The sequence below is a fragment of the Miscanthus floridulus genome, chromosome 3, assembly GCF_019320115.1.
Source record: "Miscanthus floridulus cultivar M001 chromosome 3, ASM1932011v1, whole genome shotgun sequence".
Taxonomy (NCBI): Eukaryota; Viridiplantae; Streptophyta; class Magnoliopsida; order Poales; family Poaceae; genus Miscanthus; species Miscanthus floridulus.
The window spans coordinates 5,501,476-5,522,144 of NC_089582.1; the positions used below are offsets into that span (position 1 = coordinate 5,501,476).

Consider the following 20,669-nt stretch of genomic DNA (forward strand, 5'->3'; position numbering starts at 1 on the left):
TTGGCCACCACTTTCTACCACTCAATTGTAAATGTAACCATCTTCGTCATATTTGCCCACATAGTCAACACTCAGTTCCACAGCACACTACATCCTTGGCACATCACTTACTTTATACCGACCGCCCTACCCACTATGCAGATCTACAATTGGGATAGTTGTGATGCATCGTGCCATCACAAGAACTACATCCACCTGTGATATCATTGCATATAATTTAATACAAAGGCCAAACATGGAACTTTTAAAAACATAACTTATAGAAACTCTTATGTGGTTTGGACCAGAACTAAAACTTACTACACAGAACCATACAAGAGAGGAAGTTCACAACTCTAAATATCTCATCGCCGTCGGTTCAAAAGTGCCCATCACTGTCGGTTTTTGCCCTCGTTAGTGAAAGGTCAGTAGAGATAATAATCTCATCACCGTCGGTTTCAAATCGACTTTGGAAATGAAGGTCACTTCATCTCATAATACAAATGGGATTTAATAGCTATAAAAAACAAAAAAAATCCAGCTATTGGCATGCCAAGCCTACTTCTAGCCCACCGTCGTGGCCCCTGCCACATCTAGGAGAGGGAGAGTGGGTGAGCGATATTTGTGCTTCTAGGTCCGAGAGGAAGAGAGAGTGAGGGAGATAGAGGGGAGGGACAACCCCATCCATGGTCGGGGTAGGATGCCCACTGTGGTGCTTGGACCCCACAATGAGCCAAAGTGATGTGAAGTATGGCGAGGGTGAAAGAGTCGCTAGTATTTTTTGGGTAATGTCTTTCTTATGGGCGTGCGGTTGTTTAACGCCCCGCACGCCGTCGCCTCACATGCACCCGCGCACTCTCCTACCCATGCCAGCTCTCTCTCTCTCTCACCGGTGTTCGACAACCTCCTCCCTGCACCCACGCCCCACCACCTCCTCGTGCCGAGCTCCTCCCTCCATCCGAGCCGGCCATGGCAGATCCGGTGGATCCGGCGATGGCCATGGGGGATCTGGCGAGGTAGGCCTCCTACTCGTCATCCTTGTCTTCATCTTCCCCAACCTCGGCGGGCTTAGAAGAGAAGGTTTGGGGGAAGGAAGGCTGGCCAGGTGGTGGGGTTGGCTGGATGGCAGTTAGGGGCCCTAGTGGCGGTGGAGGTGGCTGGGCCAGGTCGGGATGGGAGAGCTCCGGTGGGAGCGAGCTCCAGCAAGAGGGGGAGACGGCCGCCGTAGGCGTGCTAGGGCTTGGCCGGCGGTGGGGGCGAGGATGAGGTACCAGTGTGGAGGAAGAACGGGGAGGGGGGCATGCGGGTGAAGGTTGACGATAGCCGTGCGTGCGGCCTAACGCACACACGACCGTTTTTAGTCGTGTCGGTGTGAGTTGTTTGGTGGCGTGTTGGAGACACCTTTTGTATAAAAGTAGTTACAAGTGAACTTTTTCTAGTTAGTGTGGCCTGAGATGTTAGTTGATATAGAAAGTAGTAGAAGTCGACCATTTTTTGTTTCATTGTGGCTAGATGTGTCATGAAGTGGCGCGTTGGTACATAAAGGATTAGCAAGTGAACATCTTTTTGTGTTGATATGGCTCAGCGGGTTGGTATCAATAGTAGTAGCAAGCACGTGATTAAAAGTGTGGTATACATTTTTCTAGGTTTCATATCTCAATAGAAGAAAAATATTTTTTTCCAGAAGAAATTCGATGTGGTTTTGAAAATTGAAAATCTTTCTCCATTCTGTGTGGCCACCCCTTTCTACCACTCGATAGTCAATGTAACCATCTTCATCGTAGTTGCCCCCTGTGCTCTCCAAAATCTCTTTAACAAAAAACCAGTGTCAACGTAATGGAAACTGGAATCAATGGGCCCTCATCAATCGGTGATTTCCTCTACCACCGGCGCTATGTATTATCATGTATGTATGTAAATATGGAACAACCTGCCTGGCCGCTCGAAATGCGCGCGCGACAGGGGCATTCATGGCCATCCTCGCTCGCGCAGTACATAGACCAGCTCGATCAGTGGCTTCTCTGTGGGTATGGCTACGCTGTATTCTTGATCTCGACTTTAATTTGACTGAAGGAATGAATTACAGTAACTTCTCCCAAGCAGTCGTACAGAACTGCTGGCTTTTCTTTTCTGACAAAACTGAATTGACTGAAGATTGTTGAGGTTGCGAGATCAAATTGAAGTGCGCCCAGCCCTGAATGACCTATGTATTGGAGTATCATGTAGACATATACATGTATATATCGAAAAACCTGCCTGGCCGCTCGATCGACATCCTATAGCGCTCCCAGCCTCGAATTCCCGATCTCCACTCCACCATCCACCGCGCCACCATCCGTCTCGCGTGCCGCGCCATGGCCATGTGGATGGTCACCAGGGCCAAAAAGAGGAGACTGGAGGAGCAACAACGCCTCACCGACAGGATCAGCAACCTCCCCGATGGCGTCCTCGGCGACATCGTCTCCCTTCACCCCACCTACTTCTGCCCCTTGTGTGATTGTTGAAAACCTGAGATGCAGCTTCGTCAACCCTTTTCTATGGAAATTATTGTGACCATGTGCTGGTCTATTTGGATGATCCATAATGACGTGATCTTCAGAGGCATCCCTCACTCTATTCTTCGCTGTAAAGAAGTTTTCAGGAAGGAATTTGCCCTAGTAGTTAAGCTTCGGGCAAAGGCCAGAAATGGTCCATTCTCACTGGAGGAGGCACTGTGGTTTATTGTTACACAGTGAATATTATGTTATTATACACTTGGGTAATGTTGAGAAAATCAAAACTACCAATATATTTTCATTAGGCAATGTCAGATTCTATTCCATTCATGGAGGGCGAAGGACGCATCGAGAGCTCTTGGATTCAACCATGCTCAATTAGCAATGTTCCTACAGACACTGAATAGGTTTCTTACTGATATGTCTCATGAACATGTATAGGCATAGCCATCTAAGACAAGAGATCGATCGTCGTTCAAAATGCAAGGTTATCCACAGCAGCCATGGCCGCCGCTCCACCCCAGAAAAATGACATTCTCCGGCCTGCTCAGGAACTCAAGACGACGATTGTGTACGAGCGCAACATCGTGCGTGAAGTACGTAAGAGCTTGCTCACGTTTGTTGTCCCTTTTTCGATTGCATTAGGTGGTCCGTCGTTGATCTATTATGACTTATGAGGAGTATAATAACTTTTTCTCTCGACGCCTGCTTGTAGATTAAGGTTCTAGACGCGAAGATTGGTAAACTCGAGCTCCAGCTCAACAGTGAGTAGGAAAAGATCTCCTCCTGCGCTGGCTTGCTGGAGGAGATCATCCCCAAGCCACAAGGCTCACTGTGTTCTTCGGTGCGGGCAGAGCGAGACAGGGCCGGCGCCAAGAGAGATAGGGTGTACCAGAAGCTTCAGCGCCAGCAGCTGGAGATGGAGATCCACAACCACAACGGTCAGGGCGGTGCCCCTAATCCTCTTGCCGGCGCCGTCAGTGCCGGTGCCAGCAACTATCGCATCAGCAAGAGGAGCTCGGCGCGGCTAGCTAGCTTAGAATTAATTGCGCTGTATCTGTATGCGAGCTAGTTGAGTAATTTATTCGACTATACAACATGCAAATACGATGATCCTATTATTTTTGTGTAGAGGTTTACATGTTATGTACATTGTGTGATAAAGCAAGTACATAGAATGTGTCTGCATGTGTGTTTGTGTTTGTGCGTGGGCGTGCGTGCGTGCTTGTGTGTGTGTGTCTTGTGTCTGTGCGTGCACATGTGTTGTGTGGGTGTGCATGCGCGTGCGTTGTGCAGGTGTGTCTGTGTGTCTGCGCGTGTGTGGTGGGGTGCATGTGTCGGCGCGTCTATGTGTGGGGGTGCGTGGATGTGTGTGTGTGTGCGGCTGTGCATGTGGGTGCGTGCGTGTGTGTGTCTGCGCGTTGTGCGTGTGTGTGTTTGGGCGTGTGTGCATGTTGGTGTGCTTGTGCGTGTGCGCGCGCGTGTGTGTCTGCGCGTTGTGCGTGTGTGTGTTTGGGCGTGTGTGCATGTTGGTGTGCTTGTGCGTGTGCGCGCGCGTGTGTGCGTGTTGTGTGTGTGTATTCGGGCATGTGTGCGTGTGGGTGTGGTTGTGCGTGTGTGTGCACGCGTGTAATGTTGAGAAAATCATTTAATGCAATACATTTTCATTAGGTACTGTTAGATTCTATTCCATTCATGGAGGGCGAAGGACGCACCTTGAGAGTTCTTGGATTCAACCATTCTCAATGAGCAATGTTCCTAGAGACACTCAATATAGGTTTCTTACTGATATGTCTCATGAACATGTATGTACAACATGCAAATACGATGATAAACTAAGTACATAGAATATGTGTCTACATAGAATAGGTTTTTAAGCTGAGTATTACACAATTGGATATGCTACAATATCTGCACAAGTCAGAAACCTGGGCAGCAGCAAGAAGTCAGCAATCAGCAGAGCACTCACGTCATCAACTGTGACATCGAGGTAGGTGCGAACCCTAGCTACGATTCACTGTGTGATCGATATGCTTATTATTTCCGAATACGGATCGGTCAGGAACCCCGGATGAGATCGATCCTGCCGGCAGGTTTACTACTGCAGGAAAGCTGTTCAAATTTTCAATGGATATGTTTACCGAGAGGATACCACGGCATATTTCGTCGTGGCCACACGCCACCACCTACTACACTAGATGTCTAGACCTCGAGATGACTAGATGTCTACATCAACCAACCGGTGACATCCGACCGCGGGCCGCTTTTTGTTCAACTTTCAATTGATGACAGACATCCAGCCCACTCTCGACCTCAACTTACTAGTAATTGCCTAAACCGGGCACCCATATATTCCTCCCCCTCTCTCACTCACCAAAACCCAAGGAATAATCCCTCTCACCAACCATCCACAGCCGCCACCCGCGCCGCAATCCCGAGTCCCTACCCGACTCACACCTGCGACTGCGAGAGAGGGCAATTGGAAGACGCGGGAACGCGCTACGCCATGAAGGCGGCGCCGTCGAGGTCGACGATGTTGATAACGAATGATCGCAGGTCACTGGCTCCAATGGCCACGCACGTTTCTCCCGGCCCGTGCCCGCGTCAGATGGAAGGGCGCTGCACCGGGAGCTGCTGGGTGGCCGCAACACCGTGAGCAAGCTGATGTCCCGCGAGATCCGCCATCTGCGCGGCCGGATGCCGCCGCGCCCAGACATGAACTTTTGTACAAAGAAGTTCCGGCGCTTCAAGCTGCAGGTGAGCAGTGAGCTAGCTAGAGACGACCATGTCCATCCCATTCCCATCCTGCAAATCCCGGCCGGCCGGCCGTACTTGGCGTGTTGCCTCTCCAACCCATAGATCCATAGACTATAGTCCATAGTCATGCAATTACGAATGCACGCGCTCGCGCGACCGCACGCAGTGCATGAGATACTGATGACACACTGCGAGATGCCGAGATGACCAGGAGCTGTTGCTCACAGGGAAGTTTTGTTGGTGTCATCTACTCATCTGAACATTTTGCCCGGATAACACTTCAAACACTTCTTTATGTACTGGCCTTGACTAACCTGAAATTGTCGATTTGTCTCCTTGGGTCGGGTATCATCATTTAACTTTCGATAGGTCAGTATCAATGTATTTGGAGGCCAAAAAGTAAGAGAAGTAGAAATAGCGAAATCTTTACTGACCGATGGTCCATCGGTATTTTCGTATTTTTACCGACCCTATGTCCGACGCTAGTTTGGGCTGTGGTATAGTGTTGTGATTTTTCCCCCTTGAAAAAAAGCTTCCTGGTACGAGTACTAGCTTGCGTGTGTGTGTCTCTTGTGTCTGTGCATGCACATATGTGTTGTGCGTGTGCACGGGTGCGTGTGCGTGGTGCGGGTGTGTTGTGTGCTTAGCAGCCATGTTCCAGTTCCCGTCCGAGTTCTCGGAACGGGAATGGGAACTTAGGTATCATTTTATAACGTGGGAAAAGGGAACATTCGTATTTTCAGAACGTAGACGTTCCCGGAACGTGGAACATGAGAACGGGAACGTGGGTCATATTCCCGTTCCCAGGGTGCTAACGTTGTGTGTGTATTCGGGCATGTGTGCGTGTGGGTGTGCGAGTGTGCGCGCGCGTGTGTTGTGCGTGCGCATTTGCTTGTGCGTCAGTGTGTGTGCGCGCGTGTGTGGTGGGGTGCATGTGTGGGCGCCTCTTTGTGTGGGGGTACGTGGAAGTCTGTGTGTGCGGCTGTGCTATGTTGTGTCACCCGCTGTTGCTATCCCAGCTGGATATTATATCCCAATGTATCATAATGGAAACGGCATGTATCTGCCAGTGCCACCATCAGGTAACAAGTCTTCCAGCCTGCTATCTTGTGCTAATCTGACTGTCATGTGATGATGTTCGAAATTATTTATGATGTGCTGCTCTTGCTATCAGATTTGAATCATGGACTGGCCAGACCATCGGGAAGAAGTCAGGTAATAAACCTTCTCATCATGTGTTCACAGCTTTTTTCTGTAAGCAAATGACACTCTTTCAAGAGGAAAATTGATTCAATTAACTTAACTGCTACCTTATTCCATTTATTCTGATTCATGTTTCATTTATGTCGAACTTGATCAATAATAATTGTTGATCTTATTCCTTTGTTCAGATGGGGCAATCTGGTTCTTCCAGACCAGCAGGGCCGCCACATAGAAGCAGAAATTAACAAAAATGTAAGTATGCCTAGCTTGCCCATCATTGGCTTCACGGCAATTTAGACATGATATCTTATATTCTACATATTGTCCCATGGACTTCCACAGGTTTCCTGCAGTTAATGATGGTGACTTGGGTAAGTAGAGACTAGTGACTAGGAAGGACTCCTTTCGTAAAGCCAACCAATCGAGCCGGATCCAAGAGGACATTAACAGGGAGCGAAGCGCCGAGCTCAATGAATCTGCTCTGTGCCCATCCAGCATCCTCCTTCCTGCTATCGAGTCGATGTAGAGCCTCCCTTGATCACAGGACGAGCTTGGACTGCTGAATGAGAGCCAATCCCGGGTTACCATCTTCTGTAGTCTTGAGCATGGCGGCGTGATCTTGCTTGAAGAATGCAGGTGCTTTCCTAACATTAGGCTCATCTGGCTACCTGGGAGGATGAACAAGCTTTGAAGCTGATCTTTCCGGCGGCACCGGCTTGGGGACAAGCCGGTTCTCAAGAAGGGAGGAATGTCACGATGAAGCCGGCGTCTAACCTGAACCTGAGGGAGGCACTGATGATGGCGAAGCTAATGGTGGTGGAGAAACAAACCAGGACGCAATACAGCCAGAAAGGCCCAAGAGGAAGGTCCAACCCAACAGCAAGTATCTCGGCCCAAGTTGGACGAAGCCGTAGTCTAGCGTGCGGAGTCGGCTAGTGGGAGATGTTATCTGAGAAGGGGGAAGCAGAGGGGAGGGGGAGAACGACACGGAACGAACCGGCCGGCTGCGTCCGGAGCGATGGCGAGTGCTGCTCGATGTATCCTAAACCCACTCACTCTTCATGTTGAATTCGTTCTAAACCAGTGAATTGCTAAGTAGTGTCGTAACATGTAGGTACTTGTTGCTCAGAATTTTGTGCCATATATCTAGCAACGACTTGCATGGAGTCCGTACATACGTGCCATGCTATTGTTTGAATTCCTCTGATCCGTTCCATACTTCCATAGCATCCAAGATCGAACCCAGTGACCACCTGCATGGCGTCTTCGTTGCCGGAGGAGCTCATCCAAGAGATCCTCGTGCACGTCCTCGCAGACGAGCCAGTGCGCCTAGTCCACGCCAGCCTCTTCTGCAAGGCCTGGCGCCGCAACATCTCCGACCGGGACTGCTTCCTGCGCCGCTGCCGCGGATTCCATGGAGCGCCGCCACCGCACGGCTACATCCAGAACCGCTACTCCGACGCCTCATCCATGCAATTCGTCCCTGCGACGACTTGCATCCCCTCCCCCATTCGCATGCCTGCAGTCGACTAGAACTGCTGGGTCGCCCTTGACAGCCGCCACGACTGCGTGCTGATCCACTTCAGGGACGCGTCAAAGAGGAGACTCGTCGTCTAGGGACCCCATCACCAGCAGCCAACAGCACCTGAGATTGCCCTCTGATAGGTACCCCTCCTACTCGTCCTACAACTACACAGGGGCGGTGCTGTGTGCCAAGGACGGCTGCGACCACCTCGATTGCCACGGTGGTCCGTTCCGTGTGGTCTTTGTAGAGACCAACCTTCTCAGCCCTATATTCGCATGTGCATACAGTTACTCATCACTGACCGGTGCATGGAGCGCTCCCACCCCCAATCAGATCACTGTCAACGTACTCCAGCTACTACCCCTCCAGAAGTGGTCGCAAACCCAATCTTCTTATTGGAGATGTCGTATACTTCCCCTTTGAATATACCACAAGCATCCTCAAGTATGACCTGTGTACACATTGGCTATCTGAGATCAACATGCCACGAGGTATGTCTAGGGCAGTTCTCATGAAGACAGAGGATGGAGGGCTGGGACTTGCCACCCTGTCTGACGACAATTGCATCCATATGTGGTCACGACAAGATGTTACGAACGGCATCGATGGGTGGGTGAAACACAAGGTTATGAAGCTTGGAACGCTGCTCCCAAGTCATGTACCATACAAGTCATATCAAGTGGTTGGCTTCGCCGAGGGCACAAATACTATTTTCGTTAACATATCTACTGAAATCTTCACACTCAACCTCAAGTCAAAGAAAGTGAGAAAGGTTGGCGAAAGAGAGGGCGAACGGTTCGACCTCATCTTGCCTTACACGAGCTTCTACACTCCAAGGTATATATAGTAGCTTTGTGGCACTCTTTATTTATACCTCTGTTTTACAATTTTTATGTTATAGTTATGTCCAAAAGTTCATTTACTTCTGTCAAGTAGTCATAAACCGGAGCAATAGGATGTGAACAATACAAATTACTGTCACCTATATATTTTTTAGCTGTGACTTGTAAATAATCTTTTGGGAATGTAAGGTCAATCGGAATTCCATGGTGGTGTATAGATTTTTTAACTATTTTGGTGATATACTATCAACATATCTATAGGAACTTAAAGATATATTAAGTTGTATTAACTTGTAGGCCATGTGATGCAGAAGTACCAAGCCATATAATCATTTAGCAGCACACATATCAAATATTTGCAAACATCAAACTAATGGATTGTATCTTTTCAGATCTTGCTATAAGGGCAAACTGTCACTACCATGAAGATGCAATGATCCATCCATGAACATGATCCTGCTACTGTTTGATGGTTGAGTAAAAAAATAGGTTCTCATGGCATTAAGTATGTTTAATTTTAAGTTGTGCAGTTGAAGGAAAGAAAGAGTTCATCATATTTTGTCTTTTTACATTCAGCTATGCAATTGTTGTGACCATAGTATATCTCATCGCGCTATCTCCTCTTTCTTGCTCCTTGGGGATTTGATCTATAAGGAAGACAGGAAAGCCCTTTGTCAGTCATACAGCTTGCATTGGCAGCGAGTGGTGTCATAGTCATACTGGGAAAAAAACAGAAGAAACATTTTCTGGTTTCTGCAGAATCCATTCAATATAGGGTCATGTATGATTGCATCCTACAGACCTGTGCAAATAAATAGAAGAGAGAACATTTTCTGAACCTGAAACACTGCTTTTTGATGGAGGTACAGTACACATGTCAATTTACTAGTACTTAGCTAATTAAGTCTCATTATTGATCATGTGCCTGCTGCAGACATTGCTAGACGTATATAACAAGTCTTAGTTTCTGCAGCAGGCGATGCGATATAATTTCGTGTAAAATGGCTATGCTTTTCTTTTTCCGTGTGTCAGTTTTTCAGTTTTCAGTTACACGTGAACAAGTCTACCCGGGCTCCAAGCCTCAATCTAGTATATGATTCAGTTTTAGTAAACTAGGGTGTGATTTTGGTTCAATGATCAGATGAGTCCGGCTCGCTCCTATGGGCCTGGTTGAGCTAGGCCAAGCCTGCTGTATGCAACTCATGTTTGGTTGATTGTACGAGTATATAATAGATGAGCATATCAGTTGTTTGGTTTCCTGCTTACTGGCTTGTATCTGCGCTCGCTCTCTCTCTCACACGGCCCCGCATAGAAGAAACGGAAACAGTTCTAGCTGGTTTACTTAGGGCCAGGCCCGAAGCCGAAGGAGCATTTTGCATGCTGCCAGACAACTGATCACTACGGAGCTGACTTAAAGCAGGAACCAGCCTACCAATCACGACCTTAGTTTCCTAGCTTCAGTTTCAGTAAACTACTTATACTAGTATATATGCATGCCCACTGAATTTCGACCGGAAGCGTTCACTTGAATTTACTGAGTGTTCGCTTGACAAATTACACAGTTGACTTCTATAACTGAGGATCAGACGACGTGGGTGTCCGATGCTATGGTTGACATCTTCAGCCGAATCGGTGTGCTTAGGCTTAATAATTAGCTGAGGCCGCACTAATTCCCACATTTAGTCCAAGATTGAAATCATGAAATAATACACTTGCTTGATATATACTCTCTCCATCCGATAAAAAGTGGCATTTCTTACTTCCCAAGAAATCAAACATTTTTTTCAGTTTGACCAAATATATAAAAAAATATTAATATTTATAGTGCATAAATAATTAGTATCGTTAAATAAATAAATGATATGTTTCCGTAATATACTTATTTGAAAATGTACTTATATTTTCTATAAAATTAGTCAAACTTAAGAAAGTTTAACCAGCATAAACTCCATAGCGATACTATTTTTGGGACAGGGGAAGTATATTATTGCTTTGCTAGTCATTTTGGTGCTTGTGTTTTTGCATGCATCCATGCTTAGCAGCGTTGCATCGTCCTAGCCTCCATTTCGACAATACATACAATACAGTACTACGTAAGCATTCAACTTGAGTACAGTAGTTTACGTACGTACTACGTATACGTAGTTGCACCTGTAACGTTGTAACTACGTTTACTACAAAAGTATGTATCCTCTCCTTCCTTGAGCACCGTGCAGTGTATGTTCTTAGATCTTGAGCTTTGCGGTTCCCTTCTTCCCTGCTGTCCTGTGCACATGCATGCATGGCCACAAGAGAGTCAAGACTGGATCTTAGTCAGCGCCTCACTAGCCAAGTCAATGCCGAAAATTCTGCACAACCATGCATGCATATGAAGTGAAATCTACTCCTGCACAGCACAGGTTTGGACTTTGGAGTAAGTTGGTTGTGTGGCACTACATAAAAAAGGCACATATCCACAAGCGGCTCCTACAAACGCCGCACAAAAGCGCATGATGCGAGTTTACAGACGCGCCTTCTGTAGTAAGTCGCCGGCGGGGTCACCGGTCCAGCAAGGTCAACACACGTCTATAATAAGAGCTTACTATAGACGCATGTCAGTAAAACTCGTCTGTGCTAACACTACAGGCTTCTGTAACACGCATCTGTAGCTGCATCAAATATTACAGACGCGTGTTGTGTTTTCCGAGTCTCGGATAACGAGTTGAAATTCCACAGACGCCCGTACGGAACATGCGTCTGTATTTGGATAACATATTACAGACGCACGTACGGGACATGCATGTGTAATAATATCACATATTACAGACGTGTGTTATGTTACAGATGCGTGTTGTGAACATGCGTCTATATCTTTTGCCCTATTACAATGCGTATAGCTTTCAGACCCGTGTTGTGAACACGCCTCTGTAGTGTTCGTACTTGGATCAGATGCGTCCTGCTCTATACGTGTCTGTAATTTGTGCAGATGTGTGTTCCGTACGCACGTCTGTAGTACTTGGCCTATGGACTTAGCCGTCGGCACGTGCTAATGGGCAAAGGGAGGTCACCTCAGTCAGCTAGCTCAAGCGTGCGGTGGTTGTGGGCTCCTGCGGCTCTCATGTAGGCAGCGCCGGCCGTGGTCGCGCGCGACGCAGGCCTATGGCTTTGACGAATGAGGAGCTCATTGACGGGCGGAGGGTCATGCCACGCCGGTGGGTGGAGGGCGGAGGCCGCGCTCCGCGTAGGCTGGTGGCGGCAGAGGGGCGTGCTACTGTTGTAGGCGGTAGGCCGGAGGGGCGTGCTGTTGTAGCAGGCGGCGGCTGGGAGTGGGCTCAACGCTGGCGTTGGCCCAGGCGTGCTCCGACTGTCCTTCGCCATCTCGACCTACAGGAGATCGCCGACGTGCTCAGCTATCCTCCTTGGTCCCCGGCATGCTTTGCTCTCAAGCCTCCTGGTCCCCGGCGTGCTCTGCTCTGGTTTCTCTGTAGGTGACCAAATTCTTTGCTAAATAGCATTGTCGTTGTAACAGAGCGTACATGAGAAAGAGAGAGATTTGGTAGGGAATCGCTCAGTGCTAATCCTAGGGTCATCTCGCCGCTGGTGGAGCCTTCCCCCTCGTTGGAGAGGAGGAAGATGAAGACAGTGGAGGAGCTCTTGGTGCCTCTCTCTGGGTTGCTCTACTCTTAGTGCAGAGCTCGAGTGGAACGGTGAGGACTCGAATGATCTGTGTGGAATCGTCCTCCCCCCTCTTAGGATCCGACCTCCCCCTTATATTCCAATGTTGGTCAGGTACATGGTGTTTTGGGGGAGTTCAGCCTATGGTCTACATGCGCCAGAGTTGAGCCTATGGTCTACATAGCTGCAAGGGCCCTATACAAACATCGGACAAATGCGTGTCTGTAGCAATTCGCGGTCGGAGAGATTGTCCGGCTGTCGGATTCGAGGACGCTGAGCTTCTGCAAGCTTGGGCACCGTGGTTTGGAAATAGCATTGCCGAGGCTGCACGGGACGTGAAATTGGACACGGCTCAGGGAGAGGTTGGTGAAATGGTTGAAGACGCCATGGGGATTGTCGACAAAAGATTCTTGGTAGTCCTCCGAGGGGTATCCTACAAAGGTAGATTGATCGGTGGAGACGCTCGTGATAGGAACCGGATGGTGACACAAGGCGCAGAGATAGCGATTTAGACAGGTTCGGCAATCCCCATGGAGATGTCGACAGGCGCAGAGATGTGCGTGTGGGTGTGGTTGTGCGTGTGTGTGCACGCGTGTGTGCGTGTATATCTGTGAGTGCATGCGTGTATATCTGTGACATGCGCAGAAGCTCACAAACGGAACAACATGATAGCCTTGCAGGTTCAAACCCTTTCCTACCTCCCTAACAATGCTTGACTTAAGATCAATAGTAATCAGCTGACCACCAGTCCGTCATGGAAGGCTGCTCATATCACAAGGCACGAGAATAACACTTATGCCATTCCAGCTTCAAGATTATCTCAAATTCTAAGCTATCCGCGACACATATATAATGTTTTACATTTCACCGTTAGGTAACAATATTATATTTTCCTTCCTAAATTTATTTGCATCTTGTCTCATCAGCTATGTTGTGTCGCCCGCTGTTATTTTTAAAATTAAGAAACTAGCTTTACTAATAAATAAATTTTCAGCTTTTATTACTACAAAATGATTTGAGGTGATAGACCATTTCATTTACAGAGACGATAAAAAAAATGTCTCTGTCTCCAAAAGTGTCCAACGTGTAAAACTGAAACATGCAGCCATGAAAAAGGAAAAAAAAAAGAAAAAGAAGTTCAAAATTTATGTTTTCTAAGCAAAATATAACCCAAACTCAAATTAGCTATTTTCACTAGTACAAAGACACTGGAGGTCAAAATACAATGGTTTCGACCACGGTTGTGAAAAGGCCAGAAATGGTCCATTTCTCACTGGAGGAGGCACTATGGTTTATTGTTACACAGTGAATATTATGTTATTATACACTTGGGTAATGTTGAGAAAATCGAAACTACCAATATATTTTCATTAGGCAATGTCAGATTCTATTCCATTCATGGAGGGCGAAGGACACATCGAGAGCTCTTGGATTCAACCATGCTCAATTAGCAATGTTCCTACAGACACTCAATAGGTTTCTTACTGATATGTTGAACATGTATAGGCATAGCCATCTAAGACAAGAGATGGATCGTCGTTCAAAAGGCAAGGTTATCCACAGCATCCATGGTCGCCGCTCCACCCCAGAAAAACAACCTTCTCCGGCCTGCTCAGGAACTCAAGATGACGATTGTGTACGAGCGCAACGTCGTGCGTGAAGTACGGACGAGCTCGCTCACGTTTGTTGTCCCTTTTTCGATTGCATTAGGTGGTGCGTTGTTGATTGATTATGACTTATGAGGAGTATAATAACTTTTTCTCTCGCCGCCTAGTGCGGAGGGCTCAATATGGCTAGGTAGGGCCTTTGCCACACCTTGATTTTAGTGCTTCATTTTCTCTCCTCTTTTATATTTTTGTTTTTTTCTAGTGTTTTTCCTATATCTTCACAATAAAATGAGCCATGGAGCTCTATTGGTATAGTTGTGCCACACCTTAACCTGTATTTGTCCTCCGCCACTGTCGATGCCTGCTTACAGATTAGGGTTCTAGACGCGAGGATTGGTAAACTCGAGCTACAGCTCAACAGTGAGCTGGAAAAGATCTCCTCCTACTCAGGCTTTCTGGAGGAGATCATCTCCAAGCCACAAGGCTCACCGTATTCATCGGTCCGGGCAGAGCTAGACAGGTCCCATGCCCAGAAAGATAGGGCATACCAGAAGCACTAGCGCCAGTAGCTGGAGATCCACGACCACAACGGTCAGGGCGGCGACCCTAATCCTCCTGCCAGCGCCGCCAGGGCCTGCGCCAGCAACTAGCACATCAACAAGGAGCTGCGCGTGGCTAGCTAGCTTAGAATTAATTGCTCTGTATCTGTATGCGAGCTAGTTGAGGGATTTATTTGCCTATACAACATGCAAATACGATGATCCTATTGTTTTTGGGTAGAGGTTTACATGTTATGTACATTGTGTGATAAAGCAAATACATAGAATATGTGTCTGCATATGTGTTTGTGTTTGTGTTCGTGTTTGTGTGTGGGCGCGCGTGCGTGCTTGTGAATGTGTGTTGTGTTTGTGCGTGCTTGTGAGCGCGTGTGTGTGAGCGCGTGGCGTGCGTGTGTGCGCATGTGCATGTGCGTGTGTGTGTGCGAGCGTGTGTGGTGGGCTGCATGTGTGGGCGGGTCTATGTGTGGAGCTGCGTGAATGTGTGCGTATGTGCGCCTGTGCGTGTGGGTGCGCGCGAGTGTGTGTCTGCGTGTTGTGCGTGTGTGTGTTCGGGCGTGTGTGCATGTGGGTGTGGTTGTGCGTGTCGTGTGTGTGTGCGTGTCGGGCGTGTGTGAGTGCATGCGTGTGTATGTGTATGTGACATGTGCAGAAGCTCACTACCACTGCTTGACTTAAGATCAATAGTAAACAGCTGACCACCAGTCCGTGCTAGTAGAGAGGTTTAATCGTACCTACTGCAGGCTGCTCATTCTTCTTATATCACAAGCTGGGAGCGTCATGCGAGGTACGAAAATAACACTTATGCTATTCCAGCTTCGAGGTTATCTCAAATTCTAAGCTACCGGGACACATATATAATGTTTTACAATATTTCAGCGTTGGGTAATAATATTATATTTTCCTTCCTAAATTTATTTGCATCTTGTGTCATCACCTATGTTGTGTCCCGCTGTTGCTATCCCAACTGGATATTATATCCCCATGTATCATAATGGAAACGGCATGTATCTGCTAGTGACACCGCCAGGTAATAAGTCTTGCAGCCTGCTATCATGTGCTAATCTGACTGTCATCTGATGATGTTCGAAATTATTTATGATGTGTTGCTCTTGCTATCAGATTTGAATCATGGACTGGCCAGATCATCGGGAAGAAGTCAGGTAATAAACCTTCTCATTGTGTGTTCACAGCTTTTTCTGTAAGCAAATGGTACTCTTTCAAGAGGAATTCAATTAACTTAACTGCTACCTTATATATTCCATTTATTCTAATTCATGTTTCATATATGTCGAACTTGATCAATAATAATTGTTGATCTTATTCCATTGTTCAGATGGGGCAATCTGGTTCTTCCAGACCAGCAGGGCAGCCACGTATATAGAAGCAGAAATTAACAAAAATGTAAGTATGCCTAGCTTGCCCATCATCGGCTTCACGGCAATTTAGACATGATATCTTATATTCTACATATTGTCCCATGGACTTCCACAGGTTTGCTGCAGTTAATGATGGTGACTTGGGTAAGTAGAGACTAGTGACTAGCAAGGACTCCTTTCGTAAAGCTAACCAATCGAACCGGATCCAAGAGGACACTAACAGGGAGCGAAGCGCCGAGCTCATTGACTCTGCTCTGTGCCCATATACGACACTGTTAAGTTGAATTTACATATACGACACTGAAATCCAGTAATATTATGAAAAATATTTAATCAATATAAATTTATGGGGCCTAGAAACAGTCTCCCCAAAAATGTCACAACTATCACTATACAGTGACGTGCATAAATAAGCAACTTTCTTTATCCGACGGTTAGCGTGGCTATTGTTATTTTAAATGAAGAAACTAGCTTTACTAATAAATAAATTTTCAGCTTTTACTACTACAAAATGATTTGTGCTGATAGACCATTTCATTAACAGAGACGATAAAAAAATGTCTGTCTCCAAAAGTATCCAACGTATAAATTCAAACTGAAACATGCAGCCATGAAAAAGGAAAAAAGAAAAAGAAGTTCAAAATTGTATGTTTTGTAAGCAAAATATTTCCCAAACTCAAATCACAACTCAAGAACCACCTTTCAATCCAACTTTCCCAGCGTCTAAGGGACTATTTTCACTAGTACAAAGACACTGAGATCCAAATACAATGGTTTCGACCACGGTTGTGAAAAGGCCAGAAATGGTCCATTCTCACTAGAGGCACTATGGTTTATTGTTACATAGTGAATACTGTGTTTTATACACTTGGGTAATGTGGAGAACATCAATTAATGCCAACACATTTTCATTAGGTAATGTCAGATTCTATTCCATTCATGGAGGTCGAAGGACGCACCTTGAGAGTTCTTGGATTCAACCAAGCTCAATAAGCAGTGCTCCTACCAGACTCTCAGTAGGTTTGTTACCGACATGTCTCATGAACATGTATGTACAACATGCAAATACCATGATCCTATTGTTTTTGCGTAGAGGTTTATATGCTGTGTACATTGCGTGATAAAGCAAGTACATAGAATATGTGTCTGCATGTGTGTTTGTGTTTGTGTTTGTGTTTGTGTTTGTGTGTGTGTGCGCTTCTGTGTGTCTTGTGTCTGTGCGTGCACATGCGTGTGTCTGTGTGAGCGCGTGTGTGCTTGTGCATGTGTGTGTTGTGCGTGTGTCAATGTGTATTCGGTCATGTGTGCATGTGGGTGTGGGCGCGTGTGTCCATGCGTGTGTATGTGACATGTGCGGAAGCTCACAAAAGGGAACAACATGATAGCCATGCAGGATCAAACCCTTTCCTATCTCCCTAACACGGTACGACTTGAGATCAATAGTGAAGAGCGAACCAACAGTCCGCGCCACAATAACTGCAATACGTGAATGGGCCTGTGGTCCAATTGTAGGATAGTTCATTTGGTCCCTACCCACCAGGGTTTAAACTCTGGTGTTCGCACATTTTTCTGTAATTTTTTCAAAACAATTATGGTACACGCACGCGTGCGCGTTTGGTAGGCCGCGCACTGGAGGCTCGAAAGCCTCTCAATCTCTTCTTTGCATGTGTATGGACGCACATGCGTTTGTGTGCGTGTGGTGTGAGCGTGGAGTGTGTGGGTTATGTGTGTCCAAGTTGTACAATAAAGGCAATATCCTCTATAAAGCCAACCAATCGAGCCGAATCGAAGAGGACATCAACAGGGAGCAAAGCGACATGCTCAATCACTCTGCTCTATGCCCATCCAGTGTCCTCCTTCCTGCTATCGAGTTGAGGTAGAGCCTCCCTTGACCACAGGACGAGTTTGGACTACTGAATAACAGCCAATCCTAGTTTACCATCTTCTGTAGTCATGAGCACGGCGCCGTGATCCTGCATGAAGAATGCAGGTGCTTATCTAACATTAGAATCCTGTGTGTCCAAATCGGGCTCCAGGATTCCGGTGCCGCATCGAAAAAAGAGTGGATTCCACACCAGGGCACATGGCCCCAGGTTGGTAGGTTGCCAGGCGGCGATCGTCGTTAAAAGGGATAAACCACAGTGCTCACTCCATGCACCCACTTCAGATGAGTAGACGCATACGGACATGACAAACGGCCACGCCTTGTCGATTCCCATGAACACAACACGGAAGGGTCCGCGGGCATAGTCGAGGTGGTCGCACCCAGCGACCGCGCAGACCAACGTCGCGGTCCAGTCATTGCGGCACCAATGGTAGAGCCACGGCAGTGTTAGCAGGTCGCCCTTGACAGGGTCTCACACGACGAGGTCCTCCTCGCTCTCACGCGTAGATGTACGCGAGTAGTGGCTGAGGAGGACGCGGCCGTGGCGGGCGTCGAGTGCCCTCTGGATTTGGACACCCTTTGTATTTGAATTTGCAGCTCCTTCCTGTTTTGCCATAGCTTGATCAGAGTGAGGTCCGGTAAGCAGCTTGTTCAGGTGATGCTGGAGTTTTATAAGCCTTTTACATGCACCCTGTTAAAGGATTGCAGCCCATGTGTGTAAAGTGCCATGCACTTCACTTGTACATTGTGCGAACCCGCTGTTTGGCGGGCGTGCTAGGGTCCGACCAAGGTGGCATTTAGCATCGCGACGACCACCTCCTGTTCATCTTCCTCCTCAAGCACACGCTCGCATTCAACCTCGCTCCCCCAGCTCGCGCTCGTCCACGCCCCCCCCCCCCCCCCCCCCCACTGCGGCCTCCCTATGGGTTTGCCATAGCTCTACTGTTCCAGAGATCCAGTGAAACCCTAGAGCGGCCGTTGCGGCCTTCTTCTTCCCCTCCCCTGCCCTACTCCCACCGTCGCCATGTCCTTTTGCTCATCGGCGAGCACCGCCACGATGCCCCCGCCTCGACCTAGTCCGACCGCTTCCACCGCCACCAGGACACTAAACTGCCCTGCCACCGTCTCCACCGTTTGACCGACATACCTCCCCCGAAACCCCTTCTAAGTCCGCTAGAGTTGGACAAGAAGAGGGGGAGACATCGAATGATCGGAACCCTAACCGCCGCCGTCATCAGAACCCTAGCTGCCGCCTTCGGCGGGGCCTGGCACATGGTCGCGTGGGAGAGGGTGGGCCGGGCCCTAAGCACAATGTCGCGTGGGAAAGGGAGAGGGAGAGGGAAGGTATGGTCAGCGCATGATTCACGTTGTTTGGTCCGCATGCAAGGTGTTTTTGACGATGTCCTCTCCTGCTTCTTGGCAAAGCCGTCGGGCCTCAAACTCTTTTTAGCCCACTAGCAAGACTACGTTGAATACATTCATTCTAATTAGACAAACAATTCATTCTCAAAAAAAAAGGACAAACAGGTTGCCCTCTGCACCTTGGCCCCACCTGGCAGAGGCCTCAGAAAATAACCCGCCGCCTGGGTGAGACGATCCATCAGACCGAGCAGCATGGCGACGGCGCAGCCGGTACCGGCGCTGGTGGACGACCTCGTGGAGGACATCCTCCTACGCTTCCTGCCAGACGATCCCGCGGCCCTCGTCCGCGCCGCCCTCGTCTGCAAGGGCTAGCGCTGCCTCGTCTCCGCCCTCGGATTTCGGCACAGAATCCGCGAGGTCCATGGCACGGCCTCCATGCTCGGCTTCCTCCGCCAGCGCGGGGCTCTATTCCGCTTCCAGCCCACCACCTCAGTCCACCCGCGCATTGCAGGCGAGCGCAGCAGCAGCATCTGCAGGGCGGTCGACGGCCGCCACGGCCGCGTCCTCATTCACCGCTACTCTCCACACACCGCGAAGGGGGTCTTCCTCTTCCTCATCTGGGATCCCATCACGGGCTACCTGCAAACGCTGCCCAGGCCGCGGTTCCTCCCGTCGTGCTGCAGCTGGACCGCAGCTTTTGTCTATGCGGCAGCCGGTTGCGACCACCTAGACTGCGCCGGCAGTCCCTTCTGTGTCGTCTTCGTGGGGACACAATGGCTTTCGCCACCACTCACATCTGTTTACGTCTACTCGTCAGAGATTGGTGTGTGGAGTGATGTGCTCACAACCGTTCAGCACAGGTGCCCCATCGGCCCGGGAGGAACCACCCTGGTGGGGAATGCACTGTATTTTTGGTTTCAAGGCCGTAGCGGAGTCCTCAAGCACGATTTGGACACCCAGATGTCTTGGGTTGAGCAAACACCTGCGTCCATTGAAGGTGAGAGAGTATTGCTCACGATACCGAAGATGGCTGGCTGGGATTTGCATTGATCCAGCAGTCTAAACTCTCCATGTGGTCAAGGGACGCTGGTGGATGGGCACAGCACAGAGTCATTGAGCTCAGCACTTTGCTCCCTGCTAGCGCCTTCTCGTATCCGCCTCAATTGGTTGCCTTCGCGGATGGTATTGGAGTTACTGTTATAGTGCAGACTGTTGATGGCCTCTTCGCGGATGTTAGGGAGATAGGAAAGTGTTTAAAACTCCATTCCTATGGTGTTGTTCCCTTTGTGAGCTTCTCCACTCCAGGTATGGCTTGAATATTCGGAATGAAAATACCTTTAATTAGTTAATAACAAGAAAATGTCGACAATATATGTTATATATGTCATCAAGAAATGAGAAAAATAACTTTGTAAAAGTAGGCT

At 48.2% G+C, this 20,669-nt stretch overlaps 1 pseudogene; it reads left to right on the top strand.

The window, feature by feature from the left end:
* Window positions 1-2,977: 2,977 nt before the first annotated feature.
* LOC136543023 (uncharacterized) lies at window positions 2,978-16,128 on the top strand (annotated as a pseudogene).
* The last annotated feature ends 4,541 nt before the right edge of the window (window positions 16,129-20,669 follow it).